The sequence below is a fragment of the Scyliorhinus canicula genome, chromosome 2, assembly GCF_902713615.1.
Source record: "Scyliorhinus canicula chromosome 2, sScyCan1.1, whole genome shotgun sequence".
NCBI lineage: Eukaryota > Metazoa > Chordata > Chondrichthyes > Carcharhiniformes > Scyliorhinidae > Scyliorhinus > Scyliorhinus canicula.
The window spans coordinates 123,924,231-123,945,617 of NC_052147.1; positions in this window are offsets into that span (position 1 = coordinate 123,924,231).

Genomic DNA, 21,387 nt, shown 5'->3' on the forward strand with positions numbered 1-21,387 from the left:
CGCGGATGATGTAATCGCGCATTTGCGCGAAACCCGCGCATGCGCGGGCCGGGATGCCCCTCAGCCGCCCCGCGAAGTGATACAGCGCGGCGGCGGAAGGACAAAGAGTGCGCGGGTATCGGACCCGCTGCCCGCAATCGGTGCCCACCGATCGTGGGCCCATGGCACCCTTGGCACGGCCGTGGTACTGCCGTGCCAATCGGTGCCATGGTTTTAAAAATCGGCACTTTACGGCCGTTTTTACGAACGGCCAGACCAGGTGTGTTTGCCGTTCGTAAAAACAGCCGTAAAGGGCTGGGAACTCGGCCAATCGACCAGCTGAGAATCGCTGCTGGCCGTAAAAAAACGGCGGCAGCGATTCGTATCGGGAGTCGGGCGTGGGGGGGGGGAGAATAGCGGGAGGGCGTCGGACGAGCGTGGCCGTAAAATTTTACGAGCCACGCTATTCTCCGCACCGTCGTGAGTGTGGAGAATTGCGCCCTAAATCTTTCAAACCAGGGAAAGAGTTGGCAATGTGATTCTTTGAATCAGGTTCAGCTGGATACATGCATCTACTCCAATAAGTGAGAATTTTGTGTCATCCACAATTTGAAAATCAAGTGGAATTTTAACGTCATCACTCTGAACTGTGATGTAGCATGAACCTTTTGTTGCTATTTCATTTCCATTGTAGTCTGTTAATCTACAATGTGTCTTTTTATATTTTGGACTCATTGCTACTTTGCACAAATCCGATTCTGTTATCAGATTAGCAAGATGTGCGCCAGTGTCCAATTTAAATTGTGCCTCTGATCCATTTATGATCAATGTTCCCATCCAATCTTTATTTCTATTGGATAGTTGCCTGATTGATTTAGCAGTGGTATCATTTCCATTTGTTTTACTGATTGCTTCTATTATGAAGTTGTCTAGTGAAGTAGGCATAGTGAGATCAATCTTTGATTTTAAAACTTTTTCTTCTTCTTCCTTGTTTTGTATAGTGTTGACTTTTTAATGCTGTTGAAATGCCTTTTTTAATTGATTCCGCTGTGTTGTTGTGTTAAATCTGCATTGTGTAGCAAAATGATTGAGTTTGTTACATGTTGCACACCTTTTTCCAAATGCAGGACAGTGCTGCTTTAAGTGGGAGTGTCCACAGCGTGTACATGTCATCGTGTTGGTGATGTCATGCGTAAGCTTCACGTGCGCAAGCGCAAATCGGTCAACTTATGGTTCGCGTCCTTTTTCAAAGTGCGAATGTGTGAACGGATCCTGCACATGCGCAGAATGTCAAATGTCCATTTTGTGTTTTTTTCTTACTCGCGCCTGTGCGAAACTGCTACCTGCTGCAGCGCGATTCATTTAAAACTGCGCACCAGAAGCAACGGCACCGACCATGTTACTGAAGTTTGTGCCTTTTTCACAGATCTGAATTCAGCATATTCATTGGTGGCTTGCTCACTTGCTTTACAGAGATTGATGGCTTCTTCTAAAGTTAAGTTTGGTTTGCTTAATAAACATTCCCGCATTTGCTCTTGAAATATGCCAAACACAATTTAGTCACACAAGATAGAGTCAGTAATTGAGGAAAAGTTGCAGGATTGCGCTCGGAGCCTTAAATCAGTTAGAAAAGAGTTAAAAGATTTGCCTTTTAGCTGCACCCTTTTTTAAAAAACGTATCTCTCATACACCTCATTGACCTGTTTTTTGCAATGACAGTAAAATGTTTCCACTACTTACTCATACTTATTTCTTCATTTTCTGAGAAATCAAATGAGTTCAAGAGTTCAAATGCCTGCGGACTGGCCAGATTTAGTAGGAGAGCTATTTTCCTAGTGTCAGGAGCTGATTCATGTGCAGAGGCAGAGAGAAAGACTTCAAACTGCTGCTTGAAGTTTAAACTTAAGGTTTACCGGACATCTTGAAGTTATCTGTCTTTTGCACAGCATCCATGTTGGTCTCGGTTTTTCGTTCTTTGCAGGTTTTCAGATGTGTAGTGATGTGCTGCCTTGTTTTCTTTCTTTCTACAGCAGTAAGAAAGAAGAAAGAAAATAAGTCAACGCATCGCTTTTCTGGAATACACACTTGATACCATGTGGTAATCTTTGTGACCTACCTACATGTGATAATCAAGTACATAATCCACTTTTCTTAATAATTAGTTCGTTATTTCCATTACTTGAAGAACAGGTCACTTCATATTTAATTTATGAATTAACAAGTAAATGATGAAAATAAAATATCCTCTAGTTGCATTAATTGACAGGAAAGCAATGAAGTGTTCCATTGTATGCAATTTGGTTCATTAGTTTGTCTAGGTCAAGCTAAAAATCCAATATGTAATTATATTAGTGACTTGGAACTGTGTCCAGGCTTTATTCATTATAATGTGACAGAAGGCTGGGGTCAGTTAATGAATAAGCAATACTGAATGACCCAGGTTTAATCAGTGCTAACTGCTACAGCTGGGGCTGTAGAGTAATTACAATTGCTCCTAACGCCTGAGTTCGGGGAGGAAAAATATTGATTCAGATTTCTGATTGCTATCTTGTGCCTCATACTGAAAACGAATGGACTAATTATGATGCTCTTGCAATTGAATAACTTTCCAACATACATTTAAAAGCCTCAATTATGAGACATTTTTGGATGGCAATAGCAAATGTTTGTCAATACCTGCAGGACTATGTTATGGAAATAATGCAATCGAAGAGGAAACTGACTAAATGAGTGCAAAGTCAGTAGAGCACATGCTCTTTATGCTGCTGTTGGATGCCTGGTCAGATCCCAACAGTAGCTAAGGTACTGGACCAGAATCGCAACTTTCTACATTTTTTTTAATACTGTGCGGAATGATCGATTTGCTCCAGGAGTGATTGTATAAGAAATAGGGCTTGGTTATTTTTACAAACAAAACTTTATTAAAACAAAAGAAGAAGAATATTTAAACTTTTAAACTTCAAACCCAGCAAGAACAGCTAACATGTATCTTTTAATCCTAACATGCTATTTCCCATTAACCAGCACATAAAATGAATAACCAGCTCTCAGCTCCACTTAGGCAGGTGGGCAACAATGATACTTGATTTACAGAATACATTGTTGTTATTAGAGTAGTCCCTTCAGGCCCCTTTCTGAAAGCTGGTTTCTGTTGCAGCTTTCCATGACCTGTCCCAGTATCTTTCCAAATCATTCTGCACCCACCTCTTTGAACAGGATTATTTTCTCTCTCTGAGCTCTGCCCAGCCCCTCAAACAATGATTCTGTCCTGGGGTGTCCAGACTTGAACTCGTCATCACTATCTGGGCTTTTGATTGCCCACTCCCATTTATACAAAAGAAGAGGACCATGCTATAAATTTGCAATTAACCTCCAATTTATTGACAGAAGAGGCCATCAGGCTCAGTAATGGGCTAATAGCTGGTCAGATCAGAGTGGCCCAGAGGACAAGGGATCTTGAATGAATCACCCCGGCTGAACAGGCACATCTTGTTTATAACAAGGACATAAGAACAAGGAGCCATCTTGGCCATCTCATCACTCGAGCCTGGTCCACTATTCAATAACTGATCTTTTTGTGGACTCAGCTCCACTTACCCGCCTGCACACCATAATGCTTAATTTCTTTACTGTTCAAAAATCTATCTTTACCTTAAAAATAATGAAGGTCAAAATCCCATTTGCCTTCTTAATTACTTGCTGCACCTGCAAACTAACTTTTTGTGATTCATGTACAAGGACATCCAGGCCTCTTTGCACAGCAGCATGCTGCAATTCTTTACTATTTAAATAATAATCAATTGTGCTGTTATGCCTACCAAAATGGATGACCTCACATTTACCAACGTTGTACTTCATTACCCAGACCTTTGTCCACTCACTTAAACTATCTATATCCCTCTGCATACTTTCAGTGTCCTCTGCACACTTTGCTCTACCACTCACCTTGGTGTCATCTGCAAACTTTGACACATTACATTTGGTTCCCAACTCCAAATCATCTATGTAATTGTAAACAATTGCGGTCCCAACCCTGATCGCTGAGGCACACGACTAGCCACTGATCACCAACCAGAAAAACACCCATTTATCCCCACTCTTTGCTGTGGGTTAAACAATTCTCTATCCATGCTAATACATTACACGTAACACTGTGCAACTTCATCTCATGCAGCAGCTTTTTGTGCGGCACCTTGTCGAAAGCCTTCTGCAAATCCAGATGCACTGCATCCGGACAGGCGCCGGAATGTGGCGACTAGGGGCTTTTCACAGTAACTTCATTGAAGCCTACTCGTGACAATAAGCGATTTTCATTTCATTTTTCATTTTCCAGCAGTTCCTTGCTGTCTACTGCGCTCATCAAGTCCTCAAAGAATTTCAGTAAATTAGTTAAACATTACCTGCCTTTCAGGAACCCATGCTGTGTCTGCCCATTGGCACAATTTCGATCCAGATGTCTTGCTCTCTCATCCATGATGATAGATTCAAGCATTTTCCCCACTACAGAAGTTAAGCTAACCGGCCTATAGTTATCCACCTTTTGTTTCCCTCCTTTTTTAAACAGTGGCATCACATTTGCTGTTTTCCAATCTGCTGGAACTGCCCCAGAGTCCAGCGAATTTTGGTAAATTACTACAAGCGCATTTGCTATTTTCTCTGCCATCTCTTTTAATACCCTGGGATGCATTCCATTAGTGCCAGGAGACTTGTCTACCTTTAGCCCTATTAGCTTGCCCAACTACCGCCTTAGTGGTAATCATCATTTCTAGGTCCTCACCTGCCGTAGCCTCTTTCCCATCAATTATTGGCATGTTATTCGTGTCTTCCACTGTGGAGACTGACGCAAAATACCTGTTAGATGCCTCGGCCATTTCCTCATTTCTCATTATTAAATCTCCTTCTCATCCTCTAAAGGACTTTACCCACTCTTTTATGTTTTATATATTTGTAGAAACTTTTGCTGTTTTTAATTTCTGAGCTAGTTATTTGCATTAACTGGTTTAAATCTGAATGGGACAGTGTAACTCCGGCCAGGTGTGGGCTTATACCTCTGACTCAGTGCTAGAAGTTTTACCCTCGATCTGTTCACCCCTAAATTTCCCACTACATCTTCAATCCCATTTCCAGATCCAAATTCCTAACATCTCCCTATTGTAACACTAGCCAGTGATGGCATGAGAGCAATGCCTAATTCAGTTCCAGACCTTAGTTACTGGTAAATACTTATGGTGAACCAAATTTGGGAGGGTGGGGAATTGGTTGCTTGGTTGAGCCAGCTGGTAGGCTGAATTGTGGGGGTGGGAGATGGGATGAACCACCCCAGACAGGGTGTAATATTGGACCAGGTATGAATTTTGAGGCTGCAGAAGGATCACTCTGGCTCTGCCCGGACCAACACAATTGTTCACAAGTCTTGGGCCTTTCTTTGAGCAGCGTCCAGCAGTTCCTTCAGGATTCTTGCTGGGGTGCTGAATACCTGATAAAACTAGATAAGTCTGCATCAAAAATCCACCCATTTGTACTTGAAGTCTGCAATCAGGAGCGTGAAAGCAGCACAGGGCCTTGAATTGCATATATTTAAGGAGTTGAACACCTACCCAGCAGATTATGCTTGCTGTGGTCAGTAACAGTGGGAAGGGTGTCCGACTGTTGGTGAATAAGAAATCAGTGTCCTTCACATCAGCTCTGTCAGAAAGGTATGGCCTACGGCAGCACGGTGGCGCAGTTGTTGGCACTTCTGCCTCATGGCACCTAACCGGGTTCGATCCCGGCCCTGGGTCACTGTCTGTGTGGAGGTTGCACATTCTCCCTGTTCTGAGTGGGTCTCTACCCCATAACCCAAAGGATGTGCAGATTGGCCATGCTAAATTGCCCCTTAATTGAAGAAAAATGAAAGATATTGTCTGGGTTTCCTCCTCCAGTCCTCTTCCTCCGTGCCCTCTGGCTGATCCTGCTCAGCTGGATGCCATATTGGTGTTGGCAGGGGCGTGCCCCTACTGTGGCGAGATTACACAGCAGGCAGCAGACCACGACGAATCTTGACACTCGTTCTGCCAAGTACTGCTAGACTTCTTCCAGAGCAGTCCAGGGAGTGGCAACATGTCATGATCTGCTCCATCACACTTTATGTCACAATGTGGCTTTCATTATATGAACACTGCTTTCATGAACTACAACCAGAGTCATCAGCACATATCCTTGTTGCCCAGGCCAAACAACAGAGAAACTAAAACCAGAGGGTAAGCTGTGACAGATGTAGGTGTGGGAGTACATGGGTGGGAGAGAGGTAAAATGAGAAAAAGGGGGGGGGGAAGGGTGAAGCAAAGGGGCGAAGAGGTAAGGAAAGGGGGAGTTTTTGACCCTGGAGAATGAGAGGTTTAAGCTGAGAGGGAGGCGAAGGAGGGGTTCTACAATTCTTGGGGTTTGTTCATTCAAGGGTTGGTTGCCATTGAATGCTAATGTTTGTTTTCGTTTTTGTTCTACGAGTCTGCGTTTTAGATTTTATATTGTTGAGGTTGATTTGTTGGTTTTTTTCCTTGAATGATGAAAATTATGAAAATATGGTGAATAATAGTTGAAAAAAAAATAAAGGCCCACATACCATTTGCCTTCCTGATTGCTTGCTGCACCACTTTCATTGACTGGTGTACAAGGACACCCACATCCCTTCCCAATATATTATCATTTAAATGATGCTCTTCATAAGATCATAAGAACGAGGAGTAGGCCATCTGGCCCCTCGAGCCTGCTCCGTCATACAATCAGATCATGGCTGATTTTTTTTGGACTTAGCTCCACTTTCCGGCCCGAACACCATAACCCTTAATCCCTTTATTCTTCAAAAAACTATCTATCTTTATCTTAAAAACATTTAATGAAGGAGCCTCAACTGTTTCACTGGGCAAGGAATTCCATAGATTCACAACCCTTTGGGTGAAGAAGTTCCTCCTAAGCTCAGCCCTAAATCTACTTCCCCTTATTTTGGGGCTATGCCCCCTAGTTCTGCTTTCACCCGCCAGTGGAAACAACCTGCCCACATCTATCCTATCTATTCCCTTCATAATTTTATATGTTTCTATAAGATCACCCCGCATCCTTCTAAATTCCAACGAGTACAGTCCCAGTCTACTCAACCTCTCCTCGTAATCCAACCCCTTGAGCTCTGGGATTAACCTAGTAAATCTCCTCTGCACACCTTCCAGCACCAGTACATCCTTTCTCAGGTAAGGAGACCAAAACGGAATACAATACTTCAGGTGTAGCCCCACTAACACCTTATACAATTGCAGCATAAGCTCCCTTGTCTTAAACTCCATTCCTCTAGCAATGAAGGACACAATTCCATTTGACTTCTTAATCACCTGTTGCACCTGTAAACCAACTTTTTGTGACTCATGCACTAGCACACCCAGGTCTCTCTGCACAGCAGTATGTTTTAATATTTTATCATTTAAATAATAATCCCTTTTGCTATTTCTCCTACCAAAATGGATAACCTCACATTTGTCAACATTGTATTCCATCTGCCAGACCCTAGCCCATTCACTTAACCTATCCAAATCCCTCTGCAGACTTCCAGTATCCTCTGCACATTTTGTTTTACCACTCACCTTAGTGTCGTCTGCAGACTTGGACACATTGCCCTTGGTCTCCGACTCTAAATCATCTATGTAAATTGTGAACAATTGTGGGCCCAACACTGATCCCTGAGGGACACCACTAGCTACTGATTGCCAACCAGAGAAAAACCCATTAACCCCCACTCTTTGCTTTCTATTGATTAACCAATCCTCTATCCATGCTACTACTTTACCCTTAATGCCATGCAGCAATCTTTTGTGTGGCACCTTGTCAAAAGCTTTCTGGAAATCAAGACATACCACATCCATTGGCTCCCCATTATCTACCACACTGGTAATGCCCTCAAAAATTCCACTAAATCAGTCAGGTATGACTTGCACTTTATGAACCCATGCTGTGTCTGCCCAATGGGACAATTTCCATCCAGATGCTTCACTATTTCTTCCTCGATGATAGATTCCAGCATCTTCCCTACTAGTGAAGTTAAGCTAACTGGCCTATAATTACCCGCTTTCTGCCTACCTCCTTTTTTAAACAGTGGTGTCACGTTTGCTAATTTCCAATCCACCGGGACCACCCCAGAGTCTAGTCACTAGTGCATTTGCAATTTCCCTAGCCATCTCTTTTAGCACTCTGGAATGCATTCCATCAGGGCCAGGAGACTTGTCTACTTTTAGCCCATAAGCTTGCCCATCACTACTTCCTTAATGATAACAATAATCTCAAGGTCCTCAGCTGTCAAAGCCTCATTTCCATCAGTCATTGGCATGTTATTTGTGTCTTCCACTGTGAAGACCGACCCAAAAAACCTGTTCAGTTCCTCATCTCCCATTATTAAATCTCCCTTCTCATCCTCTAAAGGACCAATATTTACCTTCGCCACTCTTTTTTAAATCATATATTTGTAGAAACTTTTACTGTCTGTTTTTATATTCTGAGCAAGTTTACTTTCATAATCTATCTTACTCGTCTTCATAGCTTTTTTAGTAGTTTTCTGTTGCCCCCTAAAGATTTCCCAGTCCTCTAGTCTCCCACTAATCTTTGCCACTTTGTATGCTTTTTCCTTCAATTTGATACTCTCCCTTATTTCCTTAGATATCCACGGTCAATTTTCCCTCTTTCTACCGTCCTTCATTTTTGTTGGTATAAACCTTTCCTGAACACTGTGAAAAATCGCTTGGAAGGTTCTCCACTGTTCCTCAACTGTTTCACCATAAGGTCTTTGCTCCCAGTCTACCTTAGCTAGCTCTTCTATCATCCCATTGTAATCTCCTTTAAGCACAAAACACGAGTGTTTGATTTTACCTTCTCACCCTCCATCTGAATTTTAAATTCCACCATATTATGATTGCTCCTTCCGAGAGGATCCTAACTATGAGATAATTAATCAATCCTGCCTCATTACACCGGACCAGATCTAGGACCGCTTGTTCCCTCGTAGGTTCCATTACATACTGTTCTAGGAAACTATCGTGGATACATTCTATAAACTCCTTCTCAAGGCTGCCTTGACCGACCTGATTAAACCAATCGACATGTAGATTAAAATCCCCCATGATAACTGCTGTACCATTTCTACATGCATCAGTTATTTCTTTGTTTATTGCCTGCCCCATCATAATGTTACTATTTGGTGGCCTATAGACTACTCCTATCAGTGACTTTTTTGCCTTACTATTCCTGATTTCCACGCAAATGGATTCAACCGTATCCTCCATAGCACCGATATCATCGCTTACTATTGCCCGGATGTCATCCTTAAATAACAGAGCTACACCACCTCCTTTACCATCCACTCTTCCTTCCCAATATTTTGATACCCTTGGATATTTAACTCCCAGTCGTGACCATCCTTTAACCATGTTTCAGTAATGGCCACTAAATCATAGTCATTCACGATGATTTGCGCCATCAACCCATTTACCTTATTCTGAATACTACGAGCATTCAGGTAAAGAGCACTTATGTTGGCTTCTATCCCTCTGTTTTGAACCTTAACATCTTGATCAGTAACCTCTCCTCAGTTACTTTTCCTCTTAACGTTTCACCCAATTTTCCTTGTCGTTGAGCCCATATCTTCATGTAACAACCTGCCGCGTCGCTTTCCATTTATGTTTTTACTTCCCGTTTTATTCCTTCTTGTATTCCTGGGCTCCCCTCAATCACTGTAACTTCTACTGTCGCCCTTTTTAAAATTTTTGACTATGGCTTCTCTGCCTTACACTTTCCCCCTTACTGCCTTTTGTTTCTGCCCTTGTTTTACTACCTTTCGACTCCCTGCATCGTTTCCCAACCCCCTGCCACATTAGTTTAAACACTCCCCAACTTCCTTTCTGTTTTTCATACCAAAGTGTATAACTTCACATTTAGTCTCATTGTACTGCATCTGCCATATGTTAGTCCACTCGCTTAACCTGAGCCTCCTCCTGACAACTCACCATTCCCTCCAGTTTTGTGTCATCAGCAAATTTAGAAATGTTGCATTTGGTTCCCTCATTCAAATTATTTATAAATATTTTGAACAGCTGGGGGGCAAATACTAATCCCTATGGTACCCCACTTGTCACTGCCTGCCATTTGGAAAAAGACCCATTTATCTCTCTCTTTCCTGTCTGTCAACCAATTCTCGATCCATGCCAATACATTACCCCTTATCCCATGTGCTTTAATTTTACCATTAACCTCTTCTGAGGGACCTTATCAAAGGCCTTCTGAAAGTCTAAATACACCACATCCACTGGTTCTCCCTTATCCATTCTACTAGTTAAATCCTCAAAAAACTCCAGTAGATTTATTCAGCATGATTTGCTTTTCAGAAACCCATGTTGGTTTTGTCCAATCCAGTTAATGCATTCCAAATGTTCTGTTATCACACTTTTTAGAATAGACTCTATCATCATCCCCATTACTGATGTTAGGCCAACTGGTCTGTAATTCTCCCTTTTTTCCTCTCCCTCCATTTTTAAATAGTGGGGTTACGTCCGCCAGCGTCCAATCTGTAGGAAGTGCTCCTGAGTCTATCGAAGTTTGGAAGGTGACCGCCAATGCATCCAAAATTTCCAGGGCCTCTTCCTTTAATACTTTGGGATATAAATTATCAGACCTGGCGACTTGTCAGTCTTTAACCCCTTTAATTTCCCAAGAGTCATTTTCTTACTAATACTGATTTCCTTCACTTCCGCCCCCTCACCAGACTTTTGGTTCCCTAATATTTCTTGGAGGTTATTTGTGCTCTCTTTGATGAAGACAGAATCAAAGTATGTGTTCAATTCTTCTGCTATTTCTTTGTTCCCTGTTATAATTCCCCCAGTTTCTGACTGCAAGGGACCTACATTTGTCTTCACTAATCTTTTTCTCTTCACACATTTATGGAAGCTTTAATGGTCAGTTTCTATATTCCCTGCAATTTTAGTCTCATACACTATTTACTCCCTCTTGATCAAATATTTTGCCCTATTTTGCCAAATTCTAAAATGCTCCAAATCCTCAACCTTGCTGCTTTTTCTGCAAATTTTATGGAAGAGATTCTCCAGCTCCGTGCGACGTGTTTCTCGGTGGCTTGTCATTTTGCCGGTGATGGGATCTTCTGATCCCGCCATTGACAACAAGATTTCTAAAAGCTGTCGGAAAGTCCATGACAGGGATGCGCCGTTGGCAGGACCGGAAGATCCCGCTGGCGAAAACAGCTGAAATATCTCCCCCCCCTTATGTATCTCCTTTGGATTTAATATTATCGCTAATTTCTTTTGTAAGCCACGGTTGAGCCACCTTTCCTCTTTTATTTATTTTTCATCCCTTCAATCAAAGGAGAAGAAACTCAGATCTAAATCACGCATCACTGGCTGAGCTATTTGTAACACTCCAGGCCGATTAGTGCCCAATTATTCTCTTTAATTATGGGCACGATTCCCCCAATTGGAGAGTAAGTGCTCCCGCCAGTGGGAAAACCAGAGTGATTCCCACTGGCATTAGGAGCAACCCACACAAGCTATTCAATGGCACTTAGAAAAAATGTTATCCTCAATTAGGTTTCAGTGCCATTCAATGGCACACCAAGGCTTTCGCTGGGCCTGAGACGGGCAGGACCCAATCTCTCTGTCAGGTCCCATTCCTCAGAGACCGTTTCGCCTTTTTTAAAGGTTGCCCCGATCTCAGAATGCTGAGGCAGCCCCCAACTTCCAGATCGCTGGCAAGGGCCCCACTCCCTCAGTCCCCACCTTCAGTCCATCCTGTGTCCCGCATCAGCCCGCCAGTCCCTCCTTCAGTTCCATTCATTCCTCCCTAAGCCCCTCAATCACCCCTTCAGCCACCCCACGATTCCTCTTCTTGAAACCCCACCCATTGGCACTGCCAACCTGGTGGTTTGCAGTCCGTGGGATGGCAAAGGGTGAGTGCCCTCCCTGCAATTGACTTCAGGATGCCAATGGCGGGGGGTCCTCCATTGGAGTTGGAGGTGGTGGTGGGGGGGCTTGTGCTGGGATGGAGGGGTTTAGGTCATGGGTCTTTCCTGGGATGGATGCTTTTGGCTGCTCTTCCCATCTGCAGCCTTTACACCCTTTAAACAGGTTGTCAGTGTCTCAGAAAAACACTGATCACTGATAATAAACTGAAAGTGTCCATCTGCAGCCTTAAACCCTTCAAACTGTCTGTCAGCACACCAAGTTCAAAGATCTGTGAGATTAAGGTAAAATATCTCAACTATTTAACCCTTTATGAAGTGGAAAAATTTGAAGTGCTTTTTTGGCTGTTATTTTCAAATCCCTTTAAATTATTCTAGCCTCTATACAAACTTGGAAGCCTAAAAGCTTTGAACTGCATTGTTTACATTCAATTTCATGGATGTTTGCCTTATAAAACCCTCTTGATTGGCAGGTCCAGGCAGGTTCAAAGGAGGGGTAACCATTAATTATTTATATAGCTTTACAGGGGCCATTCACCATGAGGAGCAGCTGTTTTTCTAATTGAAATGTTTGTTTAAGAGGCTGTCTCTTAGTTTTGAGCACCTGGAAGCTCTTGAGTGTCAGCTTCCAATTTAAATTCAACACCGGCTTATTGATTAAATGAATAAAGAGTTATTTATAGCCTTAAACCATAAAGATTCTGCTCTGTTCATATTTGAAGCTGTCCTTATGATAGGAGAGTGAGTGTATTATTTGAAATGTTAGCAGGAATTTGATAAAGGGTTGCTGTAATATATTAATTATATATTACGTGCACACCATGCCAAAATAATACAATAATAATAATCACTTATTGTCACAAGTAGGCTTCAATGAAGTCATTGTGAAGAGTCCCTAGTTGCCACATCTTTCCTCCAGAAATGGTTTTATATTATTTGTTTTACTTTTAAAAAAATATGAGAGTATGCATTTTAAGGGATTTAACTCCCCCTGTGTACAATTTGTGTTGTTCTAGTTAATGTATTTATTGATCTGGGTTGGCTGTAGAGGAATTTGGACATTCTGAGCTAGTGAAAGGGTTCATGAAAGGTAGTCTTTTTTCCCCTTTTTCAAGTTAAATTTTTGTCTTTTAATTTAAAAAAAAATCTTTTTATTCTCCTCATTTTCAACCTTTTATCAAATACACAACAAAAGAAAAGCAACAAACACAAATATAGTACCAATCCCCCAAACAGCATCCCCTTCAATATACAAACCCAAACATCACCCATACATTCCAAATAAAACAAAAACAAAAGTCCAAAAGAAAATTAACGGTCATCCATCCCACAAACAATGTGCTCAACCCCACCAATAACCGCCCCCCCCCAATGTTCGATTGCATATAATTCTTGAAAGTGCATAATAAACAGTCCCCATCAATTGCAGAACCCTTTCTTCATCCCCTCAGCAAAATGTTCATCTTCTCAAGTGTCAAAAATCACAGCAGTCCCCCCACCACGCCGAAGCACAGGGCGGAGAAGCTGACCTCCACCCCAGCAGGACCCACCTCCGGGCAACCAGTGAATCAAAGGTTAAAACATCTGCCCTTGTACCCACCTGCAGCCTGGGCCATTCCAACACCCCGAAAATGACTTCTCAGGGCCCCTGTACTACCCCTGAAATGACCTTAAAACCCTCCCTCCAATACATCTCCCGCTTCGGACAAAACCAAAACATGTGAACATGGCTTGTGGGGCTTCTCCCACATACTCACATACATCCTCCACTCCCTCAAAGAGTCGGCTCACCCTCGCCCTCATGAGGTGCGCCCAATACACAACTTGCAGCTGTATCAGCCCCAACCTTGTGCAAGAGGTAGTGGTGTTTACCCTCCAGGGCACCTCACACCACAGACCGTCTTCCATAACCTCCCCCAACTCTTCCTCCCACTTGGCTTTAATCCTCTACAAGGATACCTTATCCTCCCCCAAAATCCTCCAATAGACCATTGACACCAGCTCCTTCTCCATTCCCCCTGCCGTCAATACTTCTTCCAACAACAAGGGGTCTATCGGGAAACTCTGAACCTCCTTCCTGGCAAAGTCCCAGAGCTGTATGTACCTAAATACTTCCCACTGCCCCAGTCCATGTTTCTTCTCCAACTCCTCAAGCCTCGCAAAATGACCTCTCAGGAACAGGTTATTTAATACATTGACTCTCCTCTCCTCCCATCTCCGAAACTCTTCTGTCTAACTTCCTTGGCCCAAACCTATGGTTCTCCCTAACTGTCTTTTAATTTTAATGCAAATATTATCCCATACGGTGCACAGAGCTGTCAGGCCAGATGCAGTTCGTATTTCATCAAGGCAATTTTCCACTTTGGTATTTCTGACATAAGTTGCGAATTTCTACACATCCAGCTTGTGATTTTCCATCCATTAATTTTACTGATAAGAAAATAACAGGTTGGGAGCTTACAATTTTCTGTTAGGAGGACAGCAGCAGAAGCTATCACCTTTCGCATGTGGCTTTGGCACATTAATCATTCAGTTTTAATTTAAATTAAGGGATAGTCCCCAGGAGGTTATTGAAACCCTACAGGTTTGTAAATATATTGAATGCAGGAAAAATGATATCGAAATGAAACTTTGGACATCCAGAGGACCAGTGAAAGTAACAAAATCTGACCTTCAAACCTCAGCAAAGGACTTTGAAGATGGTCTGGCAATCCTAGAGCAGGATACAACAGTGAAGTACAGGTTGCTTCAAAGATATCCTACATGTACGAATACAACTGAGCTGTGTTAATAAGCAAGCTTGATGATGTCCAATAGCTGATGGAGCTCTCAACCATCCAAATACATATTTAATTGCTTCTCTCAACTTGTGTTCTCTAACAAATACTTGCCCACAATTGCCCCCCAATGCCTTTGTCTGAAACACGTTGGACACTGTGTGCCAATGCTTGAGTTCTTTGAGGATACAACCAGCAAGGTGGACATTGGGGAACCTGTGGATGTGGCATATCTAGACTCCAGAAGACTCTTGACAAGGTGCCACATAAAAGACTGATCCAAAACATGAGATCGCAGGGGATTGGGTTGTAGAGTACTGGATTGGATTGAGGATTGGCTGATTAACAGAAAGCATAGGGTCAGGATAAATGGGGCCTTCTCTGGCTAGTGAACTGTAACTAGCGGTGTGCCGTAGGGGTCAGTCCTCAGACCTCAATCTATATAAATGATCGGCAAGCATGGACAGAGTTCAACATAGCAAAATTTGGGGATGATACTAAAACACGTGGGAAAGCAGGCACTGAAGAGGAGATAAAGGGTGTGATTCAACTGAAAGGGAATAAAGGCCCATAGCGAGCATGTTTAGCTGCGTGTTTCCCGGTTGTTCCCAGCAGTGCCCCTGGCACCCTGGCAGGAGGTCAGATTGCAGGCTGGTAGTGCCAAGGTACTCAGGTGCCGGGGGTGCCAGGGTGCCACTCTGCCCTGTCATGACCACCTGAGGGTCTCACCCCCACCTCCCAGATGCTGTGGGAGACACGCTTCACCTCCCAGGTGCTGTGACGACTGGTCAACGTTTGTATGGACCAGTACTAAATGCTGACCTGGTAAGGTCTCCCAGCCATGGCTGGTGAGTCCAGGGTGCTGGATGGTCCGGTGTCCAAGTATTTAAATATGGCCCGTTTAAATATTCAGATCTGGAACTCGCTCAGCAAGGGCAAGATCCAGATTGCGCCGGATGGAGAGAATCGGGTGCCTTGCATGAGGTTTCACCCCTGGCGCGGAGCTCGATTTGGGGTTTGCACGCGACTCACCCATTGCACCCAGATCCACGAAGACTGTAATGGGGCCGCTGAATCATGCCCTATGTGTTTTTACCCTCTGTTACAGTAACCACAACCACCGCCCATGATGATAATCGCACATAAAAGATCTGAATGAGAACTGTAATTAACTATTCAAGAAAAGCAGCATTGACAATTTCTAAAATCAACAAAGCAGAAATAAGAAAAGTCAATTAAATCATGTCTTTTATTCACTAATCATTAACTGAATTAACTTTTTTTAGAATTTAAACATCAGCTATGAAAAGGAGGATGATTCACTTTGCTAAAAATGTTGGGTGCTCAGGTTTTTAATTGGGTAAATCTTTTGTTCTTTGTTTCAGTTTAGTTCCTAATTTGCAGAATGATACCTGTTGATTGTGTTATTTCAAGATTCCTGCTGCAATCAACGTCTTTATAAGGACACAAACTTGCATCGTATCAAAATGTTCAAATATAAATGCAAGCAAATCTGTGATTCAAACGCAGTTTATCTGTTTCAATGATACTGTGTCAGCAGAACCGAAATGATTGTCAGGAGAATAAATTTATATAGATCATTGCAACAATTTAAAAAATGACTTCAACTCGCAATTTATTAAAATGGGCCATTAGGGTGAGCACTGGAGTGGCTGCGTTTCCGCGAGCTCTGACTATCCTCGTCTTCTAATCTGTTATTTTACCCTAAATCACATTCCCTAATGATTTTTTTTGGGAAAAATGTCTTGCACCACGTCCCTGGATGATCCTGGTCTAGGTTTGGTGATGGGGGGCCAAGTTGAATCAGGGAGAATCCTTGTTTGATTGAGGCAGTCAGAGATGGCTGGAGTAGGGCCACATTGCAGAGGCGGTTTTGATGGACAGCGCAATTTGATCCCAGACCAGACCCCAACAGTGGCTAGGATACTGGACGGAAACCTCAATATTTCATTTTGATTTTCTAAGACTGTGAGGAAAGGATACCTCACTACAGGAGTAATTGCACAAAGAAATAGGGATATGATATATTAAAGCAAACTTTATTACTAACACAGTATTAAATATGTTAACATCACACTGGAAAAAAGCTTACAATCCCCCTTAAACAATTCTATTCAATTCAGTGAATATGATACCCCAAATCTTTACCTTTATTCTCACTTAAACAACAAGAAAACAAACCATCTCAGCTCTTAATCCACCTCAAATACCAATGGCACAGAAAAACTTGCTTTACAGAGATACTCTTTGAGAAGGAGATTTTTTGACACTTACTGCTTTACAGAAAAGATCTGACTCCTGTCAGAACTTCTGGCTTTATGTCTTCCAACGTTGTTTCACCTGATCCAGCTTCCACTTATCCTCAAGCAAGTCAGCATTGCTTGAAACAAAGTTAATTGCTTTTTCACTAAACTACAGAGAGTAAATGGTCCCAGCTTCATCCAAAGCAGAACTGAACTGAAATGCTTTCTCAACAAGCCTGATGCCTTATTGCCAGCCAGCAATAACATAATCTCACCGAGCTGAAAAATAATTAACTCCCCAGGGAATCCCCTTAAAACAAAATTGCATTAGCCCAAGGTTTTTGTGATGGTTAATTGCACATCAGACTCCTAAAAGCTTTGTTGTCTTTCAACCTAAGAATATTTTAAAATGTGACTGCAGCAGTCAAACACACGCTAACCCAAGCTTTTAACCCTTACTTCACCAAATACTTACAATATAATATATCCGAAATTCCTACATTTACCACAGTGGGTCAATATCTTGGAGGTCCTGGGTGCATCGGGATGGTGGCTGTCATTGCGAATGATGTTTTGAATGATGTTTTGGATGATACCTGTGGTGCAGGTATTTGGTGCTCACTTTGATGAACTACGAAGTATCCTTCGAAGAATGTTGGAAATCTAGAAAAGAATCCTGGTATATGATGGAGCAATTTCCATGGTGGGGGCCCACCTTCGGATCATAGAAATCCTGCTGTATGCCGTGCCGTTTATCCTGACTGTCATGGGAATTGGGGGTTGGACAAGGAGTGTTTGTGGGCCCAACCCTTTGCGAGGTGTGTGGCAAGTTCCCGATTGAGTTTGAAAATTAACTGCCATGTTTTAGAAATCTTGATTTATAAGGTAATAAGGTATAGGAGCAGGATTAGGTCATTTGGCCTATCAAGTATGCTCCGCCATTCGATCATGGTTGACCTCCCCCTCCCAAGAGACTCAATTATTGGCTGTCTTGACAATTCTTCTTCACTTTGGTGGTAGGGTCGCCCTGGTTGAGGTTGGTGGTGCGATTTTTCTAGTGTTAGTGGGATTGGTGCACTGCCCTGGGCATGGTTGGTGAGGTGCAGGGCTGTTTGAGAGGTAGATCTTGGTGTGAGGTGGGTGTCCTGGGGATGCTGACTCCGATGTGTCAGAGTGTGTTGGACTAGGCCAGGTCCGGTGCTGTGGCTGGTATCCTGTTGCCCCCGTATGTTTGGGATGTCCTTTCTCAAAGGCACTTATTAGGGATGTCCTGAGAGGCTGGGTTTTTCTTTTGATGCGGTTTAATATCCTTGGGTGATGGACTCCTTTGAGCATGAGGGCTTAGGATTTAACCGGGTTTTTTTTTACTATGGTTGATATCCTGCTTTCATTGAGTTGTAGAATCATAGAAGTCGACAGCACAGAAAAGACACTTCGGCTCATAGCGGCTGTGCCGGTGTAAAGCAACCACCTATGTATTCTAATCCCATTTTTCAGGATTTGATTAATAGCCTTGTATGCCTTGGCATCATAAGTGCATATTTAAATATTTCTTAAATGTTATGAGGGTCTCTGCCTCCCCCACTCTTTCAGGCAGCGAGTTCCAGACTCACACCACCCTCTGGGTAAAAAAGTTTCCCTCACATTCCCTATCAATCTCCTGCCCCTCACCTTAAACGCTCAGTCCATGGTCATTGATCCCTCCACCAAAGGCAAAAGCTTCTTCATCCCTACGCTATCTATGCCCCTCATCTATGCCCCTCATCATTTTACACATCTCAATCATGTCCCCCTTCAGTCTCTTCTGCTCCAAGGAAAACAACCTCAGTCTATTCAATCTCTCTTCATAGCTAAAACTCTCCAGCCCAGGCAACATCCTGGTAAATCTCCTCAGCACCCTTTCCAATGCTATCACATCCCTCATTTAATGTGGATTCCAGAACTGCAAACAATAGGCGGGATTCTCCCGTACCCGGCGGGGCGGGGGGTCCTGGCCGGACGGAGTGGCGTGAACCACTCCGGCATCGGCCCGCCCCAAAGGTGTGGAATCCTCCGCACCTTCAGGGGTTAGGCTAGCACCGGAGTGGTTTGCGCCCTGCCGGCTGGCGTGGAAGGCCTTTGGCGCCATGCCAGCCAGGGTCGAAAGGACTCCGCCGGCCGGCGAAGGTCCGCGCATGCGCGGTGGGGGGTTCACCTACGTGTCGGCCATCGCGGAGGTTGATACGGCCGATGCGTAGGAAAAGCGTGCCTACACGGCACAGGCCCGCGCGCGGATCGGTGGACCCCAATCACAGGCCAGGCCACCGTGGGGGCACCCCCTGGGGCCAGATCGCCCAGGACCCCGGAGCCCGCACGCGCCGCCAGGTCCCGCCAGTAAGGGACCTAGTCTAATCTACGCCGGCGGGACTGGCAAAGAACCAGCGGGTCTTCGGCCCATTGCGGGCCGGAGAATTGCCGGGGGGGGGGGGCTGCAAGCGGCCGCCGACCGGTGCGGCCCGAATCCCGCCCCCGCCGAATCTCCGGTGACGTAGAATTCGACGGACGGCAGGGGCGGGATTCACGGGGGGGAGGGCGGGGTCCCAGAAACCCGCCCAATAATCTAGAATCAAAGAATCACAGAAATACATAGTGCAGAAAATGCCCTTTGGCCCATCGAGTCTGCATCAACACATGAAAAACACCTGAGCTACTGACCTAATCCCATTTGCCAGCATTTGGCCCGTGGCCTTGAATGTTATGACATGCAAAATGCTCATCCAGGTACATTTTAAAGGCTGTGAGGCATCCCGCCTCTACCACTCTCCTAGGCAGTGCATTCCAGACTGTCACCATCTCCTGGGTAAAAATGTTTTTCCCCACATCCCCTAAACCTCCTGCCCCTCACCTTGAACTGTGTCCCCACGTAACTGACCCTTCAACTAAGGGAAATAGCTGCTCCCTATCCACTCTATCCAAGTCCCTCATAATCTTGTACACATCGACCAGGTTGCTCCTTAGTCATCTCTGCTCCGATGAAAACAACTCAAGCTTATCCACCTTCATAGCTTAAATGTTCCATCCCAGGCAACATCCTGGTGAATCTTCTCTGCACCTCCTCCAGTGCAATCACATCCTTCCGATAATATGGTGACCAGAACTGGCACACAGCACTCCAGCTGTAGCCTCACTAAAGTTCTACACAACTCCAACATGACCTCCCTGCTTTTGTAATCTGTGCAAGTGTCACATATGCATTTTTCACCATGCCACCAATCCTACCTTCCGCCTTCAGAGTTCTATGGACAAACACGCCAAGGTCCCTTTGTTCCTCAGAACTTCCCAGTGTCATACAGTTCATTGAATACTTCCTTGTCAAGTTACTCCTTCCAACGTGTATCCCCTCACACGTTTCAAGGTTAAATTCCATCTGCCACTTATCCGCCCATTTGCCCATCCTGTCTATATCTTCCTGTAACCCAAGACATTCAATCTCACTGTTAATCACCCGGCTAATCTTTGTGTCATCTGCAAACCTACTGATCCTACCCCCGATATAGTCATCTATGTCATTTATATAAATGCTGAATAATAGGGAACACAGTACAGATCTCTGTGGTATGCCACTGGACACTGGCTTCCAATCACTTTCTCCCCCTTCTGGTTGGGGTATTCCCTTGTCTGAACGAGCAATTCTTTCTCGTCTTCATCAATGGGTGGTGGGCGTGCTCCGGAGGAATACAGACCCTGTTTCGATTAGTTTGTTGGGAGGTGCTGACGGCACTGCCCACAATCTGAATCTATAGCTACTGGTCATCTCTGTATAAATATGTGAAATGATGATTCTTCTGTTCTGTGCCTGAGGTTGGGGTTATGTTGGGTTGTGTGCTATATGTATGAATATCCTTTTACAACTGGGTTCTCGCATGCTTTCTTTGTATTTTTCCTTTTTTGTTATGGTGGGTATAAACAATCCGAGATTGGTTCCTGCAAGGGTACAGACGGGTCTGGTATCCAAGGGGAGGAGGTTACAGTGTGTCATTGATGCCTCTGGTGTTGCTGGATTTGAAGATGTGTTGTGGTGTGAAACATTTACCCTGAACTCTCATGGATCGTTGCAAGCAATCGGCACCTGCCTGCTTATCAGTGGCTAGGGACTAATGGAAATCCCACAATCCTGAGGGAGCATGAGCTGCCCCAATGAGGGGGGGGGGGGGGGGGGTAGAAATCATTAGCAGAGTCCCTGCATAAATAAAGCTGTCCAGTATGGAACCAGCTAGAGAGGAGTGAGCAGCAAGGGAGTACTGCTGCTGCTGTTGTATATGCAATTGTAAATAAAGTTATTTCCTTCTATTCTACAAACTCGTGCTGGATTCTTCGTGGCCCTCACAAAAGAAGGTGTCCACCATTG